The sequence below is a fragment of the Schistocerca serialis genome, chromosome 5 (assembly GCF_023864345.2).
Source record: "Schistocerca serialis cubense isolate TAMUIC-IGC-003099 chromosome 5, iqSchSeri2.2, whole genome shotgun sequence".
Classification (NCBI taxonomy): domain Eukaryota; kingdom Metazoa; phylum Arthropoda; class Insecta; order Orthoptera; family Acrididae; genus Schistocerca; species Schistocerca serialis.
This window is the reverse complement of record NC_064642.1, coordinates 793469501-793483179: the sequence shown is the minus strand read 5'-3', so window position 1 is coordinate 793483179 and position 13679 is coordinate 793469501.

Below are 13679 nucleotides of genomic sequence, written 5' to 3'. Positions count from 1 at the left end.
TTACCGTTTTCTCCAGATCCTTAGCATTCATCATACCAATGCCATTTTTCATACCCCTGAGTGTCCAGAGCTTCTTCAGGGCTGCTGTGCATAGTCACCATTCGTGTAAAGGAGCTTTACGAGCAGTGCGTAATCCTTCTTGGAGACAGTCATGTTAGGTGTCTCAGACGTGAACTGATGAGAAGCAATGTGCTGTGTGTTTGGTGGTGTACACGTTGTAATTTGACAACATGCTGAGCAGTGGTTTTCTTTCTACAGCATTTTGAAACTGGAACTTTAATTGCCACCACCAGTATCTATATCCATAGTGGAAAGTGAATGATCTGTAGCAAATTGGCAACTACAGTGGAATCTGCCAGGTGCGTAACAATTACAAAACTACTCATACTGTTGCAGTAAGTAATAGATCCTTTTACCAATGCAACTTGCTGTATAAACATTACTCATGGCACATATTAAAGTTGTTTTGTCTATCTTCATGGCTCAGAGCGAGTATCCAGCATCACACTTTGGAAATTAATGTATAACTTCTATGTGCACCATCTGAAGATGAGCCTGAAGAAGTTCTAAAACAGGTGACAGCTGACAAAGCAGTGATACGAGCACTGTTGGTGGTTGGTGCACTTGATATGGCTTCATAAATAGGTCTGTTCATATCAAGCACACTAACCACCATCAGTACCTCCACTTTGACATCTGTCACTCCTTCCGTGTCAAAAAGTCTTTTTCTGGCAGCCTTGCCACCTATGGAAGCTGCATCCACAACAGAAGGCAGGAGCTGTCAAGATATACTGATAATCTTACCAGAGAATTCATTGACAGGGAGTATTCTATCCAGCTCATCCATAAACAGACCTCCAATGTCATCACCTCCCCTGACACTAGTAAATATTTTCAGTATATCCATTATGTATGATGAACTGCAACTGTGATTTAAATTGGCAATTTATCTGGGTATAAATGTGCAGCCAGTCACTTTTTCGGATTTTAGATATGAGCTATTTTACCATTAACTAGTTTTTGAACCACTGCAGGCTCATCATCAGATGGTGTTATGGGAACATCATATGAGGGGCGTTTGAAAAGTCCATGCAGAGTTCGAGAGATGACACCACCGGTTCATATCAAGGTCGTGTTTAGTTAGTGGCATCTTTGGATAGAACGCACACCAAGTTTCAGCCATATTGGTCTATTTATTTGTGTTTGCCATTTGTGTGAATCAAGGAAGTCGAGTGGTTGTCAGAAAATGGACGAAGAAAAATTTTGTGTGGTGATTAAACATTACTTTATGAAAGGCAAAACGCCTCAGGAGACTAAAGGGAAGCTTGATAAACATTACGGTGACTCTGCACCTTCGATTAGAACAGTTTATAAGTGGTTTCAAAATTTTCGGAGTGGCCATATGGGCACAAGTGGTGCTGAACATTCTGGACACTCTGTGGAGGTTACGGCTCCAGAAATCTTTGATAAAATCTATGATATGGTGATGGACGACAGAAGAGTTAAGGTGCGTGAGATTGCTAGTGCTGTGGGCATCTTGAATGAATGGGTACATAATATTTTGCATAAACAGTTGGACATGAGAAAGCTATCCATGAGCTGGGTTCCACGATTGCTCACGCTTGACCAAAAATGGAATCGCGTGAAGTGTTGCAAGAATGGTTTGCAGCTGTTCAGGAAGAATCCGCAGGACTTTAAGCATCGTTTCATCATTCTGGATGAAACATGAATACATTACTATACTCCTGAGACCAAACAACAATCTAAACAATGGGTTACCAAGGGAGAATCTGCACCAAAAAAAGGCGAAGACCAGTCCTTCGGCCGGAAAGGTTATGGTGACTGTCTTTTGGGATTCGCAAGGGATAATCCTCATCGACTGTCTGGAAAAGAGTAAAACTATTACAGGTGCATATTATTCATAGTTATTGGACCATTTGAAAAAGGTGCTGCAAGAAAAATGCCGAAAATTGGACCGCAAAAATGTCCTTTTCCATCACGACAGTGCACTAGCACACACCTCAGCAGTTGTGGTCCCAAAATTAATGTAAATATGATCCCAACTCATTTCACATCCCCCCTATTCTCCAGACTTGGTTCCCTCGGACTATTATTTGTTCCCCAATTTCAAGAAATGGCTGGCAGGACAAAGATTTTATTCAAATGAGGAGGTGATTGCAGCAACTAATAGCTATTTTGCAGACTTGGACAATTCCTATTATCAGAAGGGATCAACAAATTAGAACAGCATTGGACAAAGTGTATAAGTCTAAAAGGAGACTGACGAAAAATAAAAAAGGTTTACCCCAAACACGTAAGTAGTTATTATTTTTGCACGGACTACAGTATGCCGCGTGGGATTAGCGGAGCAGTCTAAGGCGCTGCAGTCATGGACTGTGCGGCTGATCCTGGCAGAGGTTCGAGTCCTCCCTTGGGCATGTGTGTGTATGTTTGTCCTTAGGATAATTTAGGTTGAGTAGTGTGTAAGCTTAGGGACTGATGACCTTAGCAGTTAAGTCCCATAAGATTTCACACACATTTGAACATTTACAGTATACAGGTAATATATATTAAAATATATATTAAAGAGGCACATAGAAGATAAACAGAGTGTGCTATTTACTCTGTAATGAAAAATTGAATGAGTTAAAACATGTCATAGTTGTTACATGACTAAGGGGGTGAAATATTTACTATGTAATTAAGTTACAGAATACCATAGTTTTTACAAGCCTAAGAGGATATAATTTATGCAGGAAAGTGAATATGCCTGATTATTGTTGTTTTTGGTGTTTTGGTGCCAGGATCTCTTGCAAATTCTGGAAGAAAAAGTTTTGCATTGACTCAATTTGTTCATTAAGGATTTTTGAGGTAATTTTAGCTTGTGACTGTAAATATCCAAATGTTCAAGAAAATCCATGTGCAATTGTTTTGCAGTAATGTTTAAAACAGAAAGATTGTCATTTATAGCACCAATAGAGTATTCATGACGAGCGATATGTGATGCAAAGCTGGACTTAAAAGTTTTTGAATCAAAGGGCATACATATGTTCTTTGTAGCCGGTTGCAAGATTTCTGCCTGTTTGTACTACATAGAAGTAAGTTCAGGAACATGTGACTTTGTAGATGCCAGACTTTTGTTGCCACTCTTCAGTGGATTTATTACTTTGAACAACTTTATTCTGTGGTTTATTGTCTATGTAGAAAGATATTTTTATGTTCAGAGATCTGAAAAGATTTGCGAGTTTGTATTACACTTTGCTAAGGAATGGAAGGCTGACAAATTCTGGCATTTCGTCATCATCATCATGATCATCTTGTAATGGTGTGGTGGTTGCTTAAGTTTATGTTGGATTTTATCAACTAGGGTGTTCATGAAGGAGGTTGGACTATAGATGTAATTATGTTAATGTTGTTACATTCATCCACTTCTCTGATGGGGATGTGGAGCATATGGTTTACAGATGGCTTAAAGAACACAGTTTTTTGTTGTTTCAGATGGCATGAGGTATTGTTAATGGCAACATCAGTGGTAGTGGCTTTTCTATCTATTTGGGAAGAATGCTTGTTATTCTGACTGGAAATAGTCATATCATGGAAATTAATTCCTTGCCTTGTCTGCTGTTCAACTATGAATTTGATATTTGGTTTCTTTTCATTCATTTCATCTGCTGTGTTATTTAGTACTTCTTTTAGACTACTAAAAAGTCGCATATGCCAGATTGTAAATGCCATAAACAGGCTAAGATACATAACTACCAGGAAGCTTCATGATATTCCGAAGGAAAAGTTACACCTTTGAAAATAGCTTTTCAATTACAAACAGCTTTGAGTTAATCAGCATCATTAAGGAGTTAATAGTGCTATATACAGCAACATTTGCCTCCTTTGACATAGTAAATTCTACACAAATATTTCCTGGAAGGACTCTCTCTCAATAATGCAAAAGTATTTAATCAAATACAAAAAGCTAACCAATGCAGAAATTTATGATCTCACTATGTTGCTTGAATTAATCCTCTCACATAACTTTTTCATTCGACAGCAAGTTCTACATGCAAAACAATGATCTAACAATGGGTAGCAGCATTGCTAGCTGGCATACTTATACATAGCCTAGAATGGGAGTTCTTCTTTACTCATCCACAATTTACAGTCAGAAACATATTTTATAAAATATATGCGGATGACTCAATAATACTTTTCAATGGTGTGAAAGAAGAACTAAATAACTTAGCAGACAAAATGAGTAAAATGCACTCACACATCAAATTCACAGTTAAACATCTGATAACCACAGTAATTAATTTCCTGAATATGACTATTTCCAGTCACAATAACAAGTATGCTTTCCAAATATATAGAAACGCCACCACCACTGATATTGCCATTAACAGTACTTCATGCCAGCCGAACCAACATAAAACTGCTTTCTTCAGGTCATCTGTAAATCGTAAGCTCCATATCCCCATCAGTGAAGCAGATGCATATAATGAAATTAATGTACCTTCAATCTATAGCCCAAAATAAAGGGTGTAACATCACCCTCATAAACTCCCCAGTTGAAAAAATCTAATATATACTTAAGCATCTCCCCATGAACCATGGACCTTGCCGTTGGTGGGGAGGCTTGCGTGCCTCAGCGATACAGATAGCCGTACCGTAGGTGCAACCACAACGGAGGGGTATCTGTTGAGAGGCCAGACAAACGTGTGGTTCCTGAAGAGGGGCAGCAGCCTTTTCAGTAGTTGCAAGGGCAACAGTCTGGATGATTGACTGATCTGGCCTTGTAACAATAACCAAAACGGCCTTGCTGTGCTGGTACTGCGAACGGCTGAAAGCAAGGGGAAACTACAGCCGTAATTTTTCCCGAGGGCATGCAGCTTTACTGTATGATTACATGATGATGGCATCCTCTTGGGTAAAATATTCCGGAGGTAAAATAGTCCCCCATTCGGATCTCCGGGCGGGGACTACTCAAGAGGATGTCGTTATCAGGAGAAAGAAAACTGGCGTTCTACGGATCGGAGCGTGGAATGTCAGATCCCTTAATCGGGCAGGTAGGTTAGAAAATTTAAAAAGGGAAATGGATAGGTTGAAGTTAGATATAGTGGGAATTAGTGAAGTTCGGTGGCAGGAGGAACAAGACTTCTGGTCAGGTGACTACAGGGTTATAAACACAAAATCAAATAGGGGTAATGCAGGAGTAGGTTTAATAATGAATAGGAAAATAGGAATGCGGGTAAGCTACTACAAACAGCATAGTGAACGCATTATTGTGGCCAAGATAGATACGACGCCCACACCTACTACAGTAGTACAAGTTTATATGCCAACTAGCTCTGCAGATGACGAAGAAATTGAAGAAATGTATGATGAAATAAAAGAAATTATTCAGATAGTGAAGGGAGACGAAAATTTAATAGTCATGGGTGACTGGAATTCGAGTGTAGGAAAAGGGAGAGAAGGAAACATAGTAGGTGAATATGGATTGGGGGACAGAAATGAAAGAGGAAGCCGCCTTGTAGAATTTTGCACAGAGCACAACATAATCATAACTAACACTTGGTTTAAGAATCATGAAAGAAGGTTGTATACATGGAAGAACCCTGGAGATACTAAAAGGTATCAGATAGATTATATAATGGTAAGACAGAGATTTAGGAACCAGGTTTTAAATTGTAAGACATTTCCAGGGGCAGATGTGGACTCTGACCACAATCTATTGGTTATGACCTGTAGGTTAAAACTGAAGAAACTGCAAAAAGGTGGGAATTTAAGGAGATGGGACCTGGATAAACTAAAAGAACCAGAGGTTGTACAGAGATTCAGGGAGAGCATAAGGGAGCAATTGACAGGAATGGGGGAAATAAATACAGTAGAAGAAGAATGGGTAGCTTTGAGGGATGAAGTAGTGAAGGCAGCAGAGGATCAAGTAGGTAAAAAGACGAGGGCTAGTAGAAATCCTTGGGTAACAGAAGAAATATTGAATTTAATTGATGAAAGGAGAAAATATAAAAATGCAGTAAATGAAGCAGGCAAAAAGGAATACAAACGTCTCAAAAATGAGATCGACAGGAAGTGCAAAATGGCTAAGCAGGGATGGCTAGAGGACAAATGTAAGGATGTAGAGGCCTATCTCACTAGGGGTAAGATAGATACCGCCTACAGGAAAATTAAAGAGACCTTTGGAGATAAGAGAACGACTTGTATGAATATCAAGAGCTCAGATGGAAACCCAGTTCTAAGCAAAGAAGGGAAAGCAGAAAGGTGGAAGGAGTATATAGAGGGTCTATACAAGGGCGATGTACTTGAGGACAATATTATGGAAATGGAAGAGGATGTAGATGAAGATGAAATGGGAGATATGATACTGCGTGAAGAGTTTGACAGAGCACTGAAAGACCTGAGTCGAAACAAGGCCCCCGGAATAGACAATATTCCATTGGAACTACTGACGGCCGTGGGAGAGCCAGTCCTGAGAAAACTCTACCATCTGGTGAGCAAGATGTATGAAACAGGCGAAATACCCTCAGACTTCAAGAAGAATATAATAATTCCAATCCCAAAGAAAGCAGGTGTTGACAGATGTGAAAATTACCGAACTATCAGCTTAATAAGTCACAGCTGCAAAATACTAACACGAATTCTTTACAGACGAATGGAAAAACTAGTAGAAGCCAACCTCGGGGAAGATCAGTTTGGATTCCGTAGAAACACTGGAACACGTGAGGCAATACTGACCTTACGAATTATCTTAGAAGAAAGATTAAGGAAAGGCAAACCTACGTTTCTAGCATTTGTAGACTTAGAGAAAGCTTTTGACAATGTTGACTGGAATACTCTCTTTCAAATTCTAAAGGTGGCAGGGGTAAAATACAGGGAGCGAAAGGCTATTTACAATTTGTACAGAAACCAGATGGCAGTTATAAGAGTCGAGGGACATGAAAGGGAAGCAGTGGTTGGGAAGGGAGTAAGACAGGGTTGTAGCCTCTCCCCGATGTTGTTCAATCTGTATATTGAGCAAGCAGTAAAGGAAACAAAAGAAAAATTCGGAGTAGGTATTAAAATTCATGGAGAAGAAATAAAAACTTTGAGGTTCGCTGATGACATTGTAATTCTGTCAGAGACAGCAAAGGACTTGGAAGAGCAGTTGAATGGAATGGACAGTGTCTTGAAAGGAGGATATAAGATGAACATCAACAAAAGCAAAACAAGGATAATGGAATGTAGTCGAATTAAGTCGGGTGATGCTGAGGGAATTAGATTAGGAAATGAGGCACTTAAAGTAGTAAAGGAGTTTTGCTATTTGGGAAGCAAAATAACTGATGATGGTCGAAGTAGAGAGGATATAAAATGTAGGCTGGTAATAGCAAGGAAAGCGTTTCTGAAGAAGAGAAATTTGTTAACATCCAGTATTGATTTAAGTGTCAGGAAGTCATTTCTGAAAGTATTTGTATGGAGTGTCGCCATGTATGGAAGTGAAACATGGACAATAAATAGTTTGGACAAGAAGAGAATAGAAGCTTTTGAAATGTGGTGCTACAGAAGAATGCTGAAGATTAGATGGGTAGATCACATAACTAATGAGGAAGTATTGAATAGGATTGGGGAGAAGAGAAGTTTGTGGCACAACTTGACCAGAAGAAGGGATCGGTTGGTAGGACATGTTCTGAGGCATCAAGGGATCACCAATTTAGTATTGGAGGGCAGCGTGGAGGGTAAAAATCGTAGAGGGAGACCAAGAGATGAATACACTAAGCAGATTCAGAAGGATGTAGGCTGCAGTAGGTACTGGGAGATGAAGAAGCTTGCACAGGATAGAGTAGCATGGAGAGCTGCATCAAACCAGTCTCAGGACTGAAGACCACAACAACAACAACATACTTCAGCAAACACCATCACCATTAAAAGTTAAGAACGAAATGTCAAAATTTGTGTCTTCCGTTGCATGGCAAAGAATCATGCACACCTGCAAATCTTTCAGACTTTAACATAAATATATCCTTCTACACAGACAATAAACTACAGAATAAAATTATTCACAATAATAAGTATGCTGAAAAGTGCCATCAAACCTCCATCATATACAAAGTCACATGCACATGTTCTTGTTTAAAAATATCCTTCTACACAGACAATAAACTACAGAATAAAATTGTTCACAATAATAAGTACGCTGAAAAGTGCGATCAAACCTCCATCATGTACAAAGTCACATGCACATGTTCTTGTTTAAAAATATCCTTCTACACAGAGAATAAACTACAGAATAAAATTATTCACAATAATAAGTACGCTGAAAAGTGCCATCAAACCTCCATCATATACAAAGTCACATGCACATGTTCTTGTTTCTACATAGGACAGTCAGGTAGAAATTTTCCAACCAGCTATAAAGAAAATACAGGTGCCCTTAGACTCAGAAACTTAAATAAGCCAAGTTTGTGAACTACTTCGCAGTAAAACTCACTGTGTCTTAACACCCATCTTGTTAGTCTGCTGGACACAGTTAAACATCTGATAACCACAGTCCTAATAACCATTTCAGAGCAGTATGGTTGGTTACAACTTTAAACTTCTTCCTGTAAAGCAATTTTCTCTCCGTGGTTGAATAGTTCATCTTGGCCCTATTACATTGTCTCGATGCAAAAGCAATAGGGTATTCTTTACTATTGATTGGCTGATTTAGAACATGATAAGATGCATCACAGCACAATATAAGCTCTGGAAATCCGGAAACACCAACACTGAACTTGACATCCAAACTCTCTTCTGGTCTTTGAATGCCATCTGACATTCCTCCATCCACATAGATTTTGCATCCTTTTTCATTATCTGCATAGGTGGCCGCGCTATATCAGCAAACTCCCTTACAAAAATTCCTCTAATAGTATGAGAGTCCCAAGAATGCCTGTACTTATTTACTCATCTTTGGCGCTGGAAAATCTCATACTGCCTGCACCAGTCTTATATCTAAGACAGAAAGGAGGTCAGAATCAGTCATAATAAATCGTCTTTCTTACTGCAGATCATGTTTTCAGCTAAGAGTGCAGCTATCATCAGTGCGTTATGGTTAGCCATGTAGACAATCTTTTTATTTCTCTCCTTTTCCACTACTCCCCCCACCCCCCCACCCCACCCTCACCTCTCCCTTCTATTTCAGTTCACACTCACTAATTCCACCATCCAGTCACATCTACCATCTCCCTCCCCCCCCCCCCCCCACTCCCTCCCCCATTCACACTTATTCACTCTCAGATCTGCTACCCACAGAAATGTATATTTTTTTATTAGTTAGCCTTTACATTGATCCTTGTGACTTCCCTCCTATTTTAGTGAGTTTTCGCCTTTTGCTATTGTCGACTCACTCAGATTTCATCTTGTTTCCACCTTTTGCATCCATTTCATCCTTTTCGAGATTTTTCACGCCTATTTCGGTGTATTTTTGTGAAATTTTTTGGACGTAATTCTTCATTATTTATGAAATTTTGTCGCATTTTTCCACCACCATTGATTCTTGTTCCTTCCATCTGCCCCAGTACAGAAAAGTTTCCTTATCCCTAGCCAGATCCCAGTCCCACATATTGTTCCTGCATTGTTGCTTGCCTCATGGAATCCCCCTAATGACCTTACCATCAATTTACCCATCTCTGGCTGCCACCCCTCCTTCCACAATGACCTCCCCCGTTCAGATTCTGTCGATCCTTAGCTCTGACCAACATAGTCCTGCAAAACCATGTCAATCAAGCCCGAACCTCCTTGCAGTACCGTCTCTCCATCCGCAAAATTCTCCTGCTACGCAATCCCAAATTCCTCTAACCCAGAACACACATTGAAACTCTTGCCCTGCAGGAACTTGAGCAATATGCACAACGCCACCTCAAAAAGCTCTCCATCCTTTTTACTTCCTACTCCCACCTTGGAGTACCACCGTCCACCACCTCTACAACCACCTCCAAACCTGCCCCACGTCCCCATCATAGCTGACAAACCCTGTCTCGCAGACCTAGTACACTTACCCCACCCTCCAAAACTCCCTCCCACCTCCAAACAGAATCCAAAACCTAAACAATCCCGCAACACATTCATGAACCTTTCCTCCAGAAACCGTAGCCCCACATAAATGTCAGTCCTCTCCTTTTTGCACCACTCCCAAATTCTGACCGAGCGAGGTGGCGCAGTGGTTAGCACACTGGACTCGCATTCGAGAGGACGACAGTTCAATCCCGTCTCCGGCCATCCTGATTTAGGTTTTCCGTGATTTCCCTAAATCGTTTAAGGCAAATGCCGGGATGGTTCCTTTGAAAGGGCACGGCCGATTTCCTTCCCAATCCTTCCCTAACCCGAGCTTGTGCTCCGTCTCTAATGACCTCGTTATCGACGGGACGTTAAACACCACCACCACCACCACCACCAACTCCCAGATTCTGTCATGCACGACCAGTTAAAGACCTTCTCTCCTTCTCCCGGTCCCTACAGTAGAAACACTTTTTCGCCACCAATCATACCTATCAGAGTCAACCAGAGACTCACTTCCCTCCTCCATCCAGCCATGATCCACCCCCATTGCCCCCAAATCACCCCCTGTTAACTTTCCAGAATTTCTTAACCTCGAACCTTGCCTCACCATCATTCCCCAAATCCCTCAACATGCAGATGCATCCACAGAAATAATCGCAGTCCACTGTATAAAAACTGATCCTGATGTTAAAATCCTACCTGCAGACAAAGGCTCCACTACTGCTGTTTTGAACTGCAAGGATTACCTGATGGAAGGATTCTGCCAGCTGTCAGATACTTTCACCTACAAACCTTGCCACTGTGACCACTTTCCAGTAATCCAGCAGGATCTCCAGTCACTACTCAAATCCTTAGGCCCATCCCAGAACCTCTCCCTGGAGTCCATCTCTCTACTCACCCCTACCACTCCCTGCATTCATACTGTCTACATTACATGCTTCCTGAAGTCCATAAACCTAACAACCCAGGACGCCCTGTTGTGGCTGGTTAATGTGCCCCCACTGAGAGAATCTCTGCTCTCATAGACCCAACACCTTCAATCTGTTACCTGGAACCTACCCTCCTATATAAAAGATTGAAACAATTTCCACCACCGACTCCCCACAGCTCCTGTCCCTTTACCACACGATGCCCTCCTCATCACTATTGGCGCCACCTCCCTGTACACTAACATTCCTAATGCCCATGGCCTTACTGCTGTCGAACACTATCTTTCCAGACGCCCTATGGATTCCAAACCAACAACCTCCTTCGTAGTCTCCATGACCAACTATATCCTCACCCTCAATTACTTCTCCTTTGAAGGCATTACCTACAAACAAATCTGTGGTACAGCTATGGGCACCCAAATGGCACCATCCTATGCTAACCTATTCATGGGCCATCTAGAGGAATCCTTCCTAAAAACCAAGAATTCTAAACCCCTCACCTGGTTTAGATTCATTGATGACATCTTTGCTATCTGGATTAAAGGTGAGGACACCTTATTCACATTCCTCCAGAACCTCAACAACTCCCCCCCCCCCCCCCCCCCCCCCCCCCCATTTGCTTCACCTGGTCCTGCTCAACCCAATGAGCCACCTTCCTAGATGTTGACCTTCACATCAGAGATGATTCCATCAGTACTTCTGTCCATATCAAACCTACTAACCACCAGCAATAGCTCCACTTCAACAGCTGCCACCCATTCCATACCAAGAAGTCCCTTCCATACAGCCTAGCCCCCCATGGTCATCGCATCTGCAGTGACAAGCAGTCCCTCTCAAAATATACTAAGGGTCTAACTGAAGCCTTCACTGACCGTAATTATCCTCCAATCCTTGTAGAAAAACAAATCTCCCATGCCTTATCTTTCCAGTCTTCCACCACCTCCCAAAGTCCCACAATCCGGCCACAGAGGGGCATTCCCCTCGTAACTCAGTACCATCCGGGACTGGAGAAACTCAATTACATTCTCTGCCAGGGTTTTGATTACCTCTCGTCGTGTCCTGAGATGAGAAATGTCCTGTCCACTATCCTTCCTACCCTTCCTACCGTGGTCTTCCGCTGTCCACCGAACCTACACAGTATACTCGTCCATCCTCACACAACTCCTGCTCCCAATCCCTCAATCCCTTACCTCATGACTCATACCCCTGTAATAGACCTAGATGCAAGACCTGTCCCATACATTCTCGTACCACCACCTACTCCAGTCCGATCACTAACATCACATATCCCATCAAAGGCAGGGCCACCTGTGAAACCAGTCATGTGATTTACAAGCTAAGCTTCAACCTCTGTGCTGCATTCTATGTAGGCATGACAACCAACAAGCCGTCTGTCTGCGTGAATGGCCACCGACAAACTGTGGCCAAGAAACAAGTGGACCACCCTGTTGCTGAACACGCTGCCAAATATGGTATCCCTCATCTTAATGATTGCTTCACAGCCTGTGCCATATGGATCCTTCCCACCAACACCAGCTTTTCTGAACTCCACAGGTGGGAAATTTCCCTGCAATACATCCTACGTTCCTGTAATCCTCCTGGCCTCAACCTTCGTTAGTCACTGTCCTCACCCATCCAGCCCCCTCCCTGTTCCCATTCCAGCACTACACAACTGTCATTTCAGCGCCACACCCAGTCTTTTAATTTCTTTTATTTCTCTCCTTTCCACTACTTACCCCCTCCCCTCTTCGCACCTTCTCTCCTGCCCCTCCGTCTAAACCGCAACACTTGACTGTCTGCCACCCCCAGTTGAGTAATGAATGTCATTTTTTTCTTCTAGTGTTGTAATTATGTACCTCATTGTTCCTTTTGAACTGTAGTGGATTATTTACAACAAACTTCATGAGGGAATAAATATCCTGTGAAGCAGTAGTCAGAATGCCCAACTCCTTACAGATGTCTATGAGATGATCGCAGGTGAGCACCACCTGTTATTCTTACAGCACGTTTTTGGGCAATGAAGACCTTCTTTCTTAAAGATGAGTTACCCCAGAACATTATTCCACGTGACACTACTGTATGAAAATAAGCAAAATATGTGAAGTTACTGATTTCTCTCTCTCCAAAATTTGCTATGATTCTAAGTGCAAATGTGGCTGGACGAAGTTTGTTTTAGGAGTTCCAAAATGTGGTTTTTTTTTTCTTTTCATTTAAATTCTCATCAGTATGGACACCTAAGAATTTTGAAGTTCCCGTCCTATGTGTTATTTCATCACCATGTGTTACACTTATCACTGGTGCAGCACCTCTAGAGGTGCAGAACTGAATATGATGTGGCCTTTTAAAATTCAGGGTGAGACCATTCGCAGAAAACCAGTCAATGATACTTCTGAGAACTTTGTTCACAGTTTCTTCCATTTCTGTATGTGTGCTGGGAGTGATTACAATACTGGTGTCTGCAAAAAGAACTAATTCTGATTGTTTTACATTAGATTGTAGATCATTTACATATATGAGAAACAGTAGTGGACGCAAGATTGAGCCTTGGGAAGCCCATATGTGATTTCTTCGCAGTCAGAATTATGTCTGTGGATTCTTTTGGTTGAATTACCACTAAGTACAACTTTCTGCATTCTTTTGGCATGTTCCATTGGTTGGCTATATCATCAATCCCATAAAACTTCAATTTATCTAAGATTCACAAATCAGGTGCCTTGGATATGTCAC